Source organism: Salvelinus fontinalis, chromosome 17 (assembly GCF_029448725.1).
Source record: "Salvelinus fontinalis isolate EN_2023a chromosome 17, ASM2944872v1, whole genome shotgun sequence".
Lineage (NCBI taxonomy): Eukaryota > Metazoa > Chordata > Actinopteri > Salmoniformes > Salmonidae > Salvelinus > Salvelinus fontinalis.
In genome coordinates this window covers 22,692,752-22,705,050 of record NC_074681.1, presented here as the reverse complement: position 1 = coordinate 22,705,050, position 12,299 = coordinate 22,692,752, and the positions used below count along the sequence as shown (strand labels likewise).

At 44.8% G+C, this 12,299-nt stretch overlaps 1 protein-coding gene across 2 annotated transcripts in view; it reads left to right on the top strand.

Moving 5' to 3' along the window:
* Positions 1-587: 587 nt before the first annotated feature.
* The window catches only part of LOC129813990 (tensin-3-like), a 77,870-nt gene continuing 66,158 nt past the window's right edge, over positions 588-12,299 (top strand). Inside the window, exon 1 of one of the 2 annotated variants that reach the window (XM_055866687.1) lies at positions 588-1,049. The gene's annotated coding sequence lies outside the window, so the exon portion shown is untranslated. The remainder of the gene's footprint in view (positions 1,050-12,299) is intronic. The other variant, XM_055866686.1, reaches the window with a different exon arrangement.

The window sequence follows — 12,299 nt, the reverse complement described above, 5'->3', positions numbered from 1 at the left end:
AACTAATGCTCTTGTGGCTGAATGGAATCAAATCCCAGAAGAGTGGAGGCTGTTGTAGCAGCATAGGGGGGACCAACTCCATATTAATGCCCATGATTTTGGAATGAGATGTTTGAGAAGCAAGTGTCCACATACTTTTGGTCATGTTGTGTATTTCCTTGAGGGCTCCAGACACTTCAACAAATGGCTCAACTAATCAGAATAGATTTCAATGATTTTTGTTTAACCAGCTGATCAAATGTCCAGTATAATGTGCCCCCCCCTGTTCCATCACTCCCACCCATCCCCCTCTCAACTCTCTGTGTGTGTGTGTGTGTGTGTGTGTGTGTGTGTGTGTGTGTGTGTGTGTGTGTGTGTGTGTGTGTGTGTGTGTGTGTGTGTGTGTGTGTGTGTGTGTGTGTGTGTGTGTGTGTGTGTGTGTGTGTGTGTGTGTCCATCCACTGGCCAGCTCTGGCAAAAACTGAAGCAGACATGGAGGCAGTATGAGAATGTGTGTGAGTGAGAGAGAGGTGGAGTGGGTGGAAAGGGAGGAGGGAGGAAGGGAGAGTGGAAGAGGGAGGGATCAGCAAGGGAGGCAGCCCCAGCCCAGCCACAGTGGGAGGACTATCCCATGCCAGGACTTGTGTCTGCGGCAGCACCTAGCAGCCTTCACTGACTGAAGGAAGTGTGTTGGGGGTTGAGTGGAGCAGAGCAGTGCAGCAGTTCAGGAACAGAGCAGGGCTTCCATTTTAACACGGCCAACAGAAGCCAACAGCCAGTAGTAGGAGTCAGCTGCAACAGCCTGGGAGGGAGAAGCAGTGGGGGAGGCAAAGCCGGACAAAGTGAGCTCACAGAAGTGCCTCTGATCACCCTGCAACCGCATTCCAGCACAGGAGAATGAGCCAGTCAGCCTCCTCTAAGCCTGTGTGACGGGACCTAAACTAAACCTCATCTTCTCTTCTCTTCTTTGCCTGGACATTATCACCCTCCTCCTTTTCAGCAGTGTCTGACTGACAAGGGATTTCAAAGGAAGAAGGAGAATAAAAGTTCCTATTTTCAGTTTTGAAACGGTAAGGTTTTAAGTAGTTTATAGTGTTTCACTTGCAGGGGAGATGGTTTTAGTGTTGTGCTAGTACTTCAAATCAGTTCTGGAGTAGTTTCATGCAGTCTGGTGATGTTATCAATGCTTCTCTCTTTATCCTGTGGTTCAAGCACATTTCATTCAGTGGAATTCATTCAAAATATAAAATGGGGGCATTGCTTAGTCTTTATTTACTTTGGCTCTGTGCCATACTTGTGTGTGTGTGTGTGTGTGTGTGTGTGTGTGTGTGTTTGTGTCTGTTTGTGTGTGTGTATGTGTGTGTATGTGTGTGTCAGCGGGGGGGCAGGCGGAATTCTGAAGAGAGAGAAGAGGGTCATTCAAACTCAACGTGCAGTGTGGGTGTGTTTTCTTTGAATTATTATTATTATTATTATTTATTTTTTTCACCTTTATTTACCCAGGTAGGCTAGTTGAGAACAAGTTCTCATTTGCAACTGCGACCTGGCCAAGATAAAGCATAGCAGTGTGAACAGACAACAACACAGAGTTACACATGGAGTAAACAATAAACAAGTCAATAACATGGTTGAAAAAAAGAGAATCTATATACAATGTGTGCAAACGGCATGAGAAGGTAGGCAATAAATCGAATAATTACAATTTAGCAGATTAACACTGGAGTGATAAATCATCAGATGATCATGTGCAAGTAGAGATACTGGTGTGAAAAAGAGCAGAAAAGTAAATAAATAAAAGCAGTATGGGGGGTGAGGTAGGTAAATTGGGTGTGCTATATACCGATGGACTATGTACAGCTGCAGCGATCGGTTAGCTGCTCGGATAGCAGATGTTTAAAGTTGTTGAGGGAGATAAAAGTCTCCAACTTTAGAGATTTTTGCAATTCATTCCAGTCGCAGGCAGCAGAGAACTGGAAGGAAAGGCGTCCAAATGAGGTTTTGGCTTTAGGGATGATCAGTGAGATACACCTGCTGGAGCGCGTGCTACGGGTGGGTGTAGCCATCGTGACCAGTGAACTGAGATAAGGCGGCACTTTACCTAGCATAGCCTTGTAGATGACCTGGAGTCAGTGGGTCTGACGACGAACATGTAGCGAGGGCCAGCCGACTAGGGCATACAGGTCGCAGTGGTGGGTCGTATAAGGTGCTTTAGTAACAAAACGGATGGCACTATGATAAACTGCATCCAGTTTGCTGAGTAGAGTATTGGAAGCTATTTTGTAGATGGCATTGAATATGGCATTGATATGGCATTGAAGCTCGTTTGGAGGTTAGATAGCACAATGTCCAAGGAAGGGCCAGAAGTATACAGAATGGTGTCGTCTGCGTAGAGGTGGATCAGGGAATCGCCCGCAGCAAGAGCAACATCATTGATTAATACAGAGAAAAGAGTCGGCCCGAGAATTGAACCCTGAGGTACCCCCATAGAGACTGCCAGAGGACCTGACAGCATGCCCTCCGATTTGACACACTGAGCTCTGTCTGCAAAGTAGTTGGTGAACCAGGCAAGGCAGTCATTAGAAAAACCGAGGCTACTGAGTCTGCCGATAAGAATATGGTGATTGACAGAGTCGAAAGCCTTGGCCAGGTCGATGAAGACGGCTGCACAGTACTGTCTTTTATCGATGGCGGTTATGATATCGTTTAGTACCTTGAGCGTGGCTGAGGTGCACCCGTGACCGGCTCGGAAACCGGATTGCACAGCGGAGAAGGTACGGTGGGATTCGAGATGGTCAGTGATCTGTTTGTTGACTTGGCTTTCGAAGACCTTAGATAGGCAGGGCAGGATGAATATAGGTCTGTAACAGTTTGGGTCCAGGGTGTCTCCCCCTTTGAAGAGGGGGATGACCGCGGCAGCTTTCCAATCCTTGGGGATCTCAGATGATACGAAGGAGAGGTTGAACAGGCTGGTAATAGGGGGTGCGACAATGGCGGCGGACAGTTTCAGAAATAGGGGGTCCAGATTGTCAAGCCCAGCTGATTTGTATGGGTCCAGGTTTTGCTGCTCTTTCAGAACATCTGTTATCTGGATTTGGGTAAAGGAGAAGCTGGGGAGGCTTGGGCGAGTAGCGGCGGGGGGGGGGGGGGGGGGGGGGGGGGGGCCGTTGGCCAAGGTTGGAGTCGCCAGGAGGAAGGCATGGCCAGTCGTTGAGAAATGCTTGTTGAAGTTTTCGATTATCACGGATTTATCGGTGGTAACCGTGTTACCTAGCCTAGTGCAGTGGGCAGCTGGGAGGAAGTGCTCTTGTTCTCCATGGACTTTACAGTATCCCAGAACTTTTTGGAGTTAGAGCTACAGGATGCAAATTTCTGCTTGAAAAAGCTGGACTTTGCTTTCCTGACTGACTGCGTGTATTGGTTCCTGACTTCCCTGAACAGTTGCATATCCCGGGGGCTCTTCGATGCTATTGCAGTTCGCCACAGGATGTTTTTGTGCTGGTCGAGGGCAGTCAGGTCTGGAGTGAACCAAGGGCTATATCTGTTCTTAGTTCTGCATTTTTTGAACGGAGCATGCTTGTCTAATATGGTGAGGAAGTAACTTTTAAAGAATGACCAGGCATCCTCAACTGACGGGATGAGGTCAATATCCTTCCAGGGTACCCGGGCCAGGTCGATTAGAAAGGCCTGTTCGCAGAAGTGTTTTAGGGAGCGTTTGACAGTGATGAGGGGTGGTCGTTTGACCGCGGACCCATAGCGGATACAGGCAATGAGGCAATGATCGCTGAGATCTTGATTGAAGACAGCAGAGGTGTATTTGGAGGGCAAGTTGGTCAGGATAATGTCTATTAGGGTGCCCATGTTTACGGATTTAGGGTTGTACCTGGTGGGTTCCTTGATGACTTGTGTGAGATTGAGGGCATCTAGCTTAGATTGTAGGACTGCCGGGGTGTTAAGCATATCCCAGTTTAGGTCACCTAACAGAACAAACTCTGAAGCTAGATGGGGAGCGATCAATTCACAGATGGTGTCCAGGGCACAGCTGGGAGCTGAGGGGGGTCGGTAGCAGGCGGCAACAGTGAGAGACTTATTTCTGAAGAGATTAATTTTTAAAATTAGAAGTTCGAACTGTTTGGTCATAGACCTGGAAAGTATGACAGAACTTTGCAGGCTATCTCTGCAGTAGATTGAAACTCCTCCCCCTTTGGCAGTTCTATGTTGATGGAAAGTGTTATAGTTGGGTATGGAAATCTCAGAATTTTTTGTGGCCTTCCTAAGCCAGGATTCAGACACGGACATCAGGGTTGGCAGAGTGTGCTAAAGCGGTGAGTAAGACAAACTTAGGGAGGAGGCTTCTGATGTTGACATGCATGAGGCCAAGGCGTTTTCGATCAAAGAAGTCAACAAATGAGGGTGCCTGGGGACATGCAGGGTCTGGGTTTACCTCCACATCACCCGGGGAACAGAGGAGTAGTAGGATGAGGGTGTGGCTAAAGGCTATCAAAACTGGTCGCCTAGAGCGTTGGGGACAAGAAATAAAAGGAGCAGATTTATGGGCGTGGTAGAATAGATCCTGGGCATAATGTGCAGATAGGGGTATGGTGGGGCACGGGTACAGCGGAGGCAAGCCCAGGCACTGGGTGATGATAAGAGAGGTTGTATCTCTGGACATGCTGGTCTCAATGGGTGAGGTCACCGCATGTGTGGGAGGTGGGACAAAGGAGGTATCAGAGGTACAGAGAGTGGAACTACGGGGTCCATTGCAAACCAAAACAATGATAACTAGCCTGAACAACAGTATACAAGGCATATTGATATTTGAGAGAGACATACAGTAAGGCATAAAGTGATTGCAGGTCTTGATTGGGAGAGCTAGCTAAAACAACAGGTGAGATAACAGCAGCTAGTCAGCTAACACAGCAACAGCAGGTAAAAATGGCGATGACTAGGCAGAGAGGGTCGGATTAACTACACACAGAGCCTGAGTTAAAACACAGAGCCGACAAATAAAACACAAATAAACAGAATGGAGTACCGTGAATTAATGGACAGTCCGGCAGGCATCAGCTATGAGCCAAGTGATCATAGTGTCCAGGGGGCAGCCGTAGATGGAGCAGGGAGGCCTCCACTAAGCTAGCACGCGGCGTTTAAAGTTAGTAGCCCGGGGGGTCAGACGGAGGGGGTCTGCTCAGACGGAGGCCGGTTGAGGGCACAGCGGATGGGGTATTCGTCTGCAGACCAGATGTGGTCGTGTCGACAGAGAGTCCAAGCCGGATGGCGATGGCGAAAGAGGTATTGTAGAATTGTGTTTGCTAACTGGTGCTAGCTTCGTGGCAGTGGTGCTAGCTGCAAGCTAGCTGTGAGGATCAGAAGTAGTGGCTCAGGGATTACGGAAGGAATCCGGCGTTGTTGTGGAGAGACAGTCCGATGCTGGTAAATTGGAGAGTGATATCCAGGCTAATAACAGGACTGGTGTCTGTGCAGAAGGTAAAAGCTGCTAGCATCGGCTAAATATGACTAAATAGCTTGTAGCTGATTAGCTGGTTAGCTACTGGGGGTTCTTGAATGTGTTCCAAAGTTAAAAAAATAATAGCGATTCCGTGTCACATTGGGTGAGGTAGGTTAGCGGAAGGTATAATCTAAATAAAAATCGAAGAGATAGAATATTTTTTTTAAATATATACAAGAAATACAAAAAATACAAACGTACACAAGAGGATGAAACAAAACACGTCTACACTGCTACGCCATCTTGGATTCAGGGTACAGTGAGTGCTACGCCATCTTGGATTCAAGATACAGTGAGTGTTGTTAATTAAAAAAACATGATCTCTTCATCAAGCTTTGGCTGCAGCTTTTCACACAGTGAGAGAATCGTGCCACTGTGAATGTCCTACTGGTTAAGCTTTCTTTTGTATTGGTTTGGTACTCCATGATATTTGGGGCTTTGCTGTGCTGGAGACCTTTCAGAGCTAGCATAGTCCTCAATGAGTCTGCAGCATTTTTTTTTTTCATTATATCATTAACTAAATTTTTTGAATGGCTGGTCTGCCTGGAGGAAGAAAAGATGGAAAGTGAAAGAGAGATATAGGTATTCTTCAAGCCACAGCTTCTGCATGGTATTCCAGGCCTCAGGGCTGCAGTTTTTAGGCAGCCATTGTTGATGACATGTACAAGAGTCCCTCTTACCTCACATTGGCTACACCCTCCTCGTTACCTGTCTAGATATCTCCATTTCTCTCCTTCCTGTAGCTATCTATCTTTAAAACAAACAGAAGAAAAGCTCTACTGCACCATGAACACACACATAAGAACACACACATACAGATCATGTTTAACTATCAATAGAAACTGTGAGACAAGTGTAGAAAGAAACAATTCTCTTCTCTGTCTCTCTCTCTCCTTTGATAAAAGAGAGATTACAAAGAGCTAGCTGAGAGACGGATGGATAGGACCCTGATATTGTGGTTTGGAAGAAGGCTAGTGTGTGTGTACAGGAAGTAGAAAAAGGCATTCTGTTCTTCACAGGGCAGGGACTGACTGTAGGACTGAGGGCTGCTGGGACAGTATAGTGTCACAGAAAGGAGCAGCTAGCCACACAGCACACATATGTAAGCCATTAGCCAGAGTGAAGAGAGGGAGAGCAATGAGAGAGAGAGAAAACGGGAGGGTAATCCATTTTGGAACGCATTCCTCTATGACCTTGGGAACGAAGGTGGTAATTAGGTGGTGCTTTAGGAGGCTGGTGGGTGCTGCTGCTGCACACAGATTCACCCAGAGGCAGGGAAGCAGCTCGCTTTCATTTCCCTTCAAAACATCCTGTGAAAATGAGACACAACTATATGTTTGAGTTCCAGAATTGCTAAATTAACAGCATTAAAAATATCCCCTTTTCTCCAGTTTCCCCTCCTGCTGCTTTTTTCCCCACAGATTCCACCGTTTTGTTTATTTCGGCCCTTCGGTGTTGAATGGGCCTCAAAGCCACAGCGTAAATGCATGGAGCGAGACAGGAAACAGGCAGAACAAACTATGGCCTCTTCTCCCCAAAGCCACTTCATCCATCCAGGCTGTTATGTTGTTGTGGGAGATGTTATCCTCCCTGACTGTTTAAAGTGCGCTGCTGCTGCTTCTATAAGAGCATGCATGGTGCTCTGTCTGAATGACTGATGGGAATTAGGGTGGGTTATTAGATGGTGTCCAGATTTGAATGCTAAATACCTTCAGGAGCCCACAGTCTATGCAAACTAGCAGTAGCACTGAGAAGTGATATACCGCACCACAAGCAAAGAACATGCAGTGTTGAGGTGAAGAGTTGAACCTCAGCCATACAAAACTAAAGCGCAGGCTCAGCTATTCCAACCTTCCATATTGTGCTATACACTCCCTATAAAATAGAGTTGGACATGAAAGACACAAAGACAACATTGGAAACAATATAAGAATTCCAATACTCCATTGAACTCATATGCTTGTTTGCAGAGGCCTTAACTCTGTGACCCAAAGCCAGCGGAGATCCTACTAGTACTAAAAGGTGAAATGACAGGTTGCAAATTACATATGACAAGGGCCAATTAAAAAACATTCCACCTTAACAGTCTCCCCATAAGCAGCCGGACTTCCTGAAAAGTTAAAAAACATGTTTGGTGTGGCTGAGGGTCGAAGACAAACATCTTAGAAGATCATGAATGTGTCCCTGGCTGCCGGACCAAACACACTGACTCCCAGAGAGACAGTAGGCTACGTGTGGCTGGTTTTTACATTGGTCCACAGCACAGCCAAGTCCTCCCTTGCTGGGCTGTACTGAGCTATATCCTCCCTTGCAGAAATATCCCATTTTGTTTATCTAGCTTTCATCCTTCATTCCACTATTCATAAATGGAAGTATGGCACATTCAACTTGTTAATACCATATAAACTTTAGGTCCTGGTGGAGAGGCTGACTCTACTTTATTGACCATAGATTTGGGTTTGGGCAATGTTTGGTTCAGAGAGAACTGGGAGTTTATTTTCTGGAGTGTTAAGTTGGTGGAGATCCGTCTGCTCTACTTTTCACCACTGGAACATATTTTGGTTTAATGTGACCATGGTGAATTCTCAACTAACCCAATAATGGACTGCACTGCCACAAACTGTCAGTCACGAACCAAGGCCAGCCAATAGGAACACTTCTAAATTTGATGTTTTGAGTCAAGGAATGGAACTTACCACGAGCCAGCCAAGGGGTGATTGTTGGCCATCACATGTTGGCAATATATCCTAAGAAAGTAATAGTGTGGTGAACCAACATCCAATATTAGCTACGCCTGAGCAGTCAAATGATTGAGTAGACGGTGCCTATTTGTTGCCAACTACTAACCCATTGAACTTTAAATCATGGACTTTGTTCACTACATTCTTTCCCTGTTCAATACCTCCCGTATTTATTGACTGATCTACTGGTCCATTGAAAAATGCCTAACTTAATAAGACATGGCTGTTATTGTAGTTATTGATCTGGTTTCTGGCCAGACACTGCTGGTGAAATAGTACCTGCTTGGTAAGTCAGGTTATATGAATGATATTTACCAATAATACAATGATTAGGACTTCTAAAGATGGCCAGCTGTAGTAGTAAGCACTGTGGACTTTATGGCTGCAGAGTGAGTTTTATCCCCTCCGTGTGGTTTTAGACACTGTCTTTAAAGGATTATACTGCTTCCCTCACCTTAAGCTGTTTCATGTGCTGCTCCTTTTCCCTCTACACCAATGACTCCCTCTCTCGGTTTTTCCATTCCTTTAACAGCCATAGTTTATGCTTGTTTCACTTCTCTTGAGTTTCATCCACATCTAATGCTTAATTTCAATATCCATCCATATATATGGTGTTTCTTAACAAATCACTCTCACAGTCACACATACACACAGTCTCCACTCCATCATGATCACCCCAATGTGCCTTTCATGGAAAATGTAACTGAGGATTCTGAAGACGTGTAGCAACCGGACTAATAACATACAAACAAAACTTGGATGTCTTAATTGGACTTTGTTGCTGTCGTCCAGCCCTATTATCCCAATTGGATGACTTTATTATTTGTGACAGGCCAGAATGCTGAGTTTTTGTCAACCATTGTCACCAACATATGCTTAAAAATGAAAACAACCATGATGTCACTGTTCACATGATTGGGCCATGTTTCCATCCTCTGAGGCTGACCAACATTGATTACTAGCTGGTGGATTTTATCCTCAGCATGTCAACAGCGCTCAGTGTTTCCTCTGCGTAGGCTGTCACTGTGAATAAGAATTTGTTCTTAACTGACTTGCCTAATTAAATACAGGTTAAATTGAACTCCCCTGCAATTTAAGATGGAATATTCCATGCAGTGTCAACTACAGCCAGGTGAGAGGTGTAGTTTCCAGGACTGATCAGGGCTGGGTATCAATAATCTGAGGTGGTACCTCTCTTCGCCTCAGACCTCTCCTTCATGATGACTGAAAGAAAAGAAACCATTGGGGACTATTGAGACGCAGTCCCAGGCCTCACAGTGCTGAGTGATATATATACATCTAAGCCTCGCTGACAGCGCCCACGCACCACAGCCCAGCCAGCCTTTACCCATACCTCCAGGGGCTGTGTCAGCTAGGGGTTTCAGAGTAGACACACCTAAATCCCCTAGAATCCTTACCTACACTAGTATACCTGTTTCAGCTTGTTCTCTATGAAGCCTGCTGCTGGCAACCTACTTTTCAAACACCACTCTGCTTAGCTTAGGCCTACGCCTTCTCATCCGCCATTACTCTACTGTCTACTCCCAGTCACTGTGCCATGGGTGGGCTGTGCTTTCCGATCCTTAGCTCGGCTGCCTGGGATGGTTGTTGTGTTGTGCCATTGTGGCCGAGCACCATGCACTGAACCAGGAACAAAAGCACTCCTTGTAAATTAAAGAGCAATGATCTGTAGTGCATGCTGGGGCAAGTCGCTGCTGTTTTCCTGACGTGACTGATGAGAGACAGAAAGGGACTATGGGAGAGAGAGGTTTAGTTGAAAGGAACTACCGCAGTGTAGAGTATGTCTGGATGATTTATATTGATATGTGATTGAGTATAAAATTATGGAGTTTTAGGATTACATGAAATAGATGAGTAGGTTTCCCTAACTTCTTTAAAATATCTGTGCTCACATCGGAATGTAGATTTATCATCAGGTATACTCTGAAATATGTTTTGATGTATCTAATAGACTGCGTTTTGGAAATGAAAACATCTCAATTGAAAAAAAGTAGGATAGTCTTTATAAAATAATTAATGTAGGCCTACCCTCCATAGAACTTCATGGGATGAGGAAGACTTTGCCCACATTGATTCTATCAAATACCTTATCAAGGGCTGACTATCAAACACAGACTTTAACCTCAAACAGACTTTCAACTCAAACAGACTTTAACCTCAGCGTTTTGAATAACTTTATTAACTACAGTGAAATGTCTTTCTTGTGAGCTCTTTACCCCAAATAAAGTCATCAACATCAATGTAGCACTAAAAGTAACAGAAACACACATACAGGGTCAGTTCCAATAGCATATTTACAATATGCAGGGATACTGGAGTGATAGAGATAGATACAGTACTGTATTTATAAGGGGTAAGTTGACTAGGCATCAAAATACATGACAAACAGAGTGTATGTGATGTTGGTGTGTGAGTGTGTGTGCGTGTTTGTAGAGTCAGTATAAATGTTATTCGTGTGAGCAAATTAAGTGTGCGTTTGCGTGTATTTGCGTGTGTGTGTTTGCATGTATGTGTGTCTGTGTTTGTGTGTTGGAGTGTCAGTGTGCGTGAGTGTGTAGAGTCCTTTGAGTGTGCATAGAGACAGTGCAAAAAAATGTAAAAAATACAAGGGTCAACTCAGGTAGTCCGTGTAGCCATTTTGTTCTCTATTTGGCAATCTTACGGCTTGGGGATTGAAGGTTAAGTACTGGTGGTTACCCATCTCCTCTCTCTGGTACTATGCTCCGCCACTGAAAACACAACCCTCAAGTGTTGGCCGGTCAACCTTTTCATACATTTCTGATAGACAGTTTTTCCTGCAGCTCCCGGAGAAAATGGCCATACCCTGCTATTACACTAACTGCAGACCCTTGTGACACCCCCTACACACACACGCACACACGCATGCACGCATGCACACACGCACACACACACACACACACGGCCCCTTTTCATTCTTCTCCGAGGGGTTTAAGCCCCTGGGTGGAGTAGTCCACGGCCCCCTGGTTTTACGGTCCTGGCCCCTTTCTCCAGAGTCCTTCAAAGTGTTTGACTTTAGCCTGCAGTCACTTCAGACTTGATTACAGTTTTTAACAATCACTTTGGCACTAATTTCAGAACCTTGTGATCCTTTTCCAAAACTCTAGACACAAAACTCAAAACGGTCATCACTTGTAACACAGGCTGTCCAATGTTCAAAACTTTGCATTGTGCATTCATATCTTTAAAGAAACCTTGCACTTGCAGAATCATCGGTTCAAATAACTCATTTATCATGAAATACCATAGGAGCATTCATTTAGATCACCCACACACAAGATACCGATAGTTTCACTGTGTAGTTGTTCGTACAATCATTAAATATTGTAGTACAAAATATGTGATACATGTTTCATTATGCTACTACATGTAAATGCATCACTGTAAAATGACTAGTAGAGAGAATACTACAGACACAGTGGAATCATTGAACAAAATATGAAATTTATTGATGAAATACAATAAAATCACAACACAGGTTTCTTTGAATCAAAGCAAAAATAATGAGCTACAAAAAAAGAAAAAACAGTTAAAGGTCAACTGCAGTGTTCCTCACCTGGCTTACTGTAAAACATCAACTGCAGTGTTCCTCACCTGGCTTACTGTAAAACATCAACTGCAGTGTTCCTCACCTGGCTTACTGTAAAACATCAACTGCAGTGTTCCTCACCTAGCTTACTGTAAAACATCAACTGCAGTGTTCCTCACCTGGCTTACTGTAAAACATCAACTGCAGTGTTCCTCACCTGGCTTACTGTAAAACATCAACTGCAGTGTTCCTCACCTGGCTTACTGTAAAACATCAACTGCAGTGTTCCTCACCTGGCTTACTGTAGAAAGCAAAACAAAGGATTGATTACTGTACTTCTATATTTCCATCAAACATTTGGCCACAGGTTCTCATCCACATCACAATGGATGTTTTCATTAGCCAAACATCTTGGGAAGAATCTTCAGGCATGGCAAATCCAGGCCTGATACTGGTCTGCCATGATGTTATTGCATGCGTCATCCATGGCCTGTAGAAGGGTGGC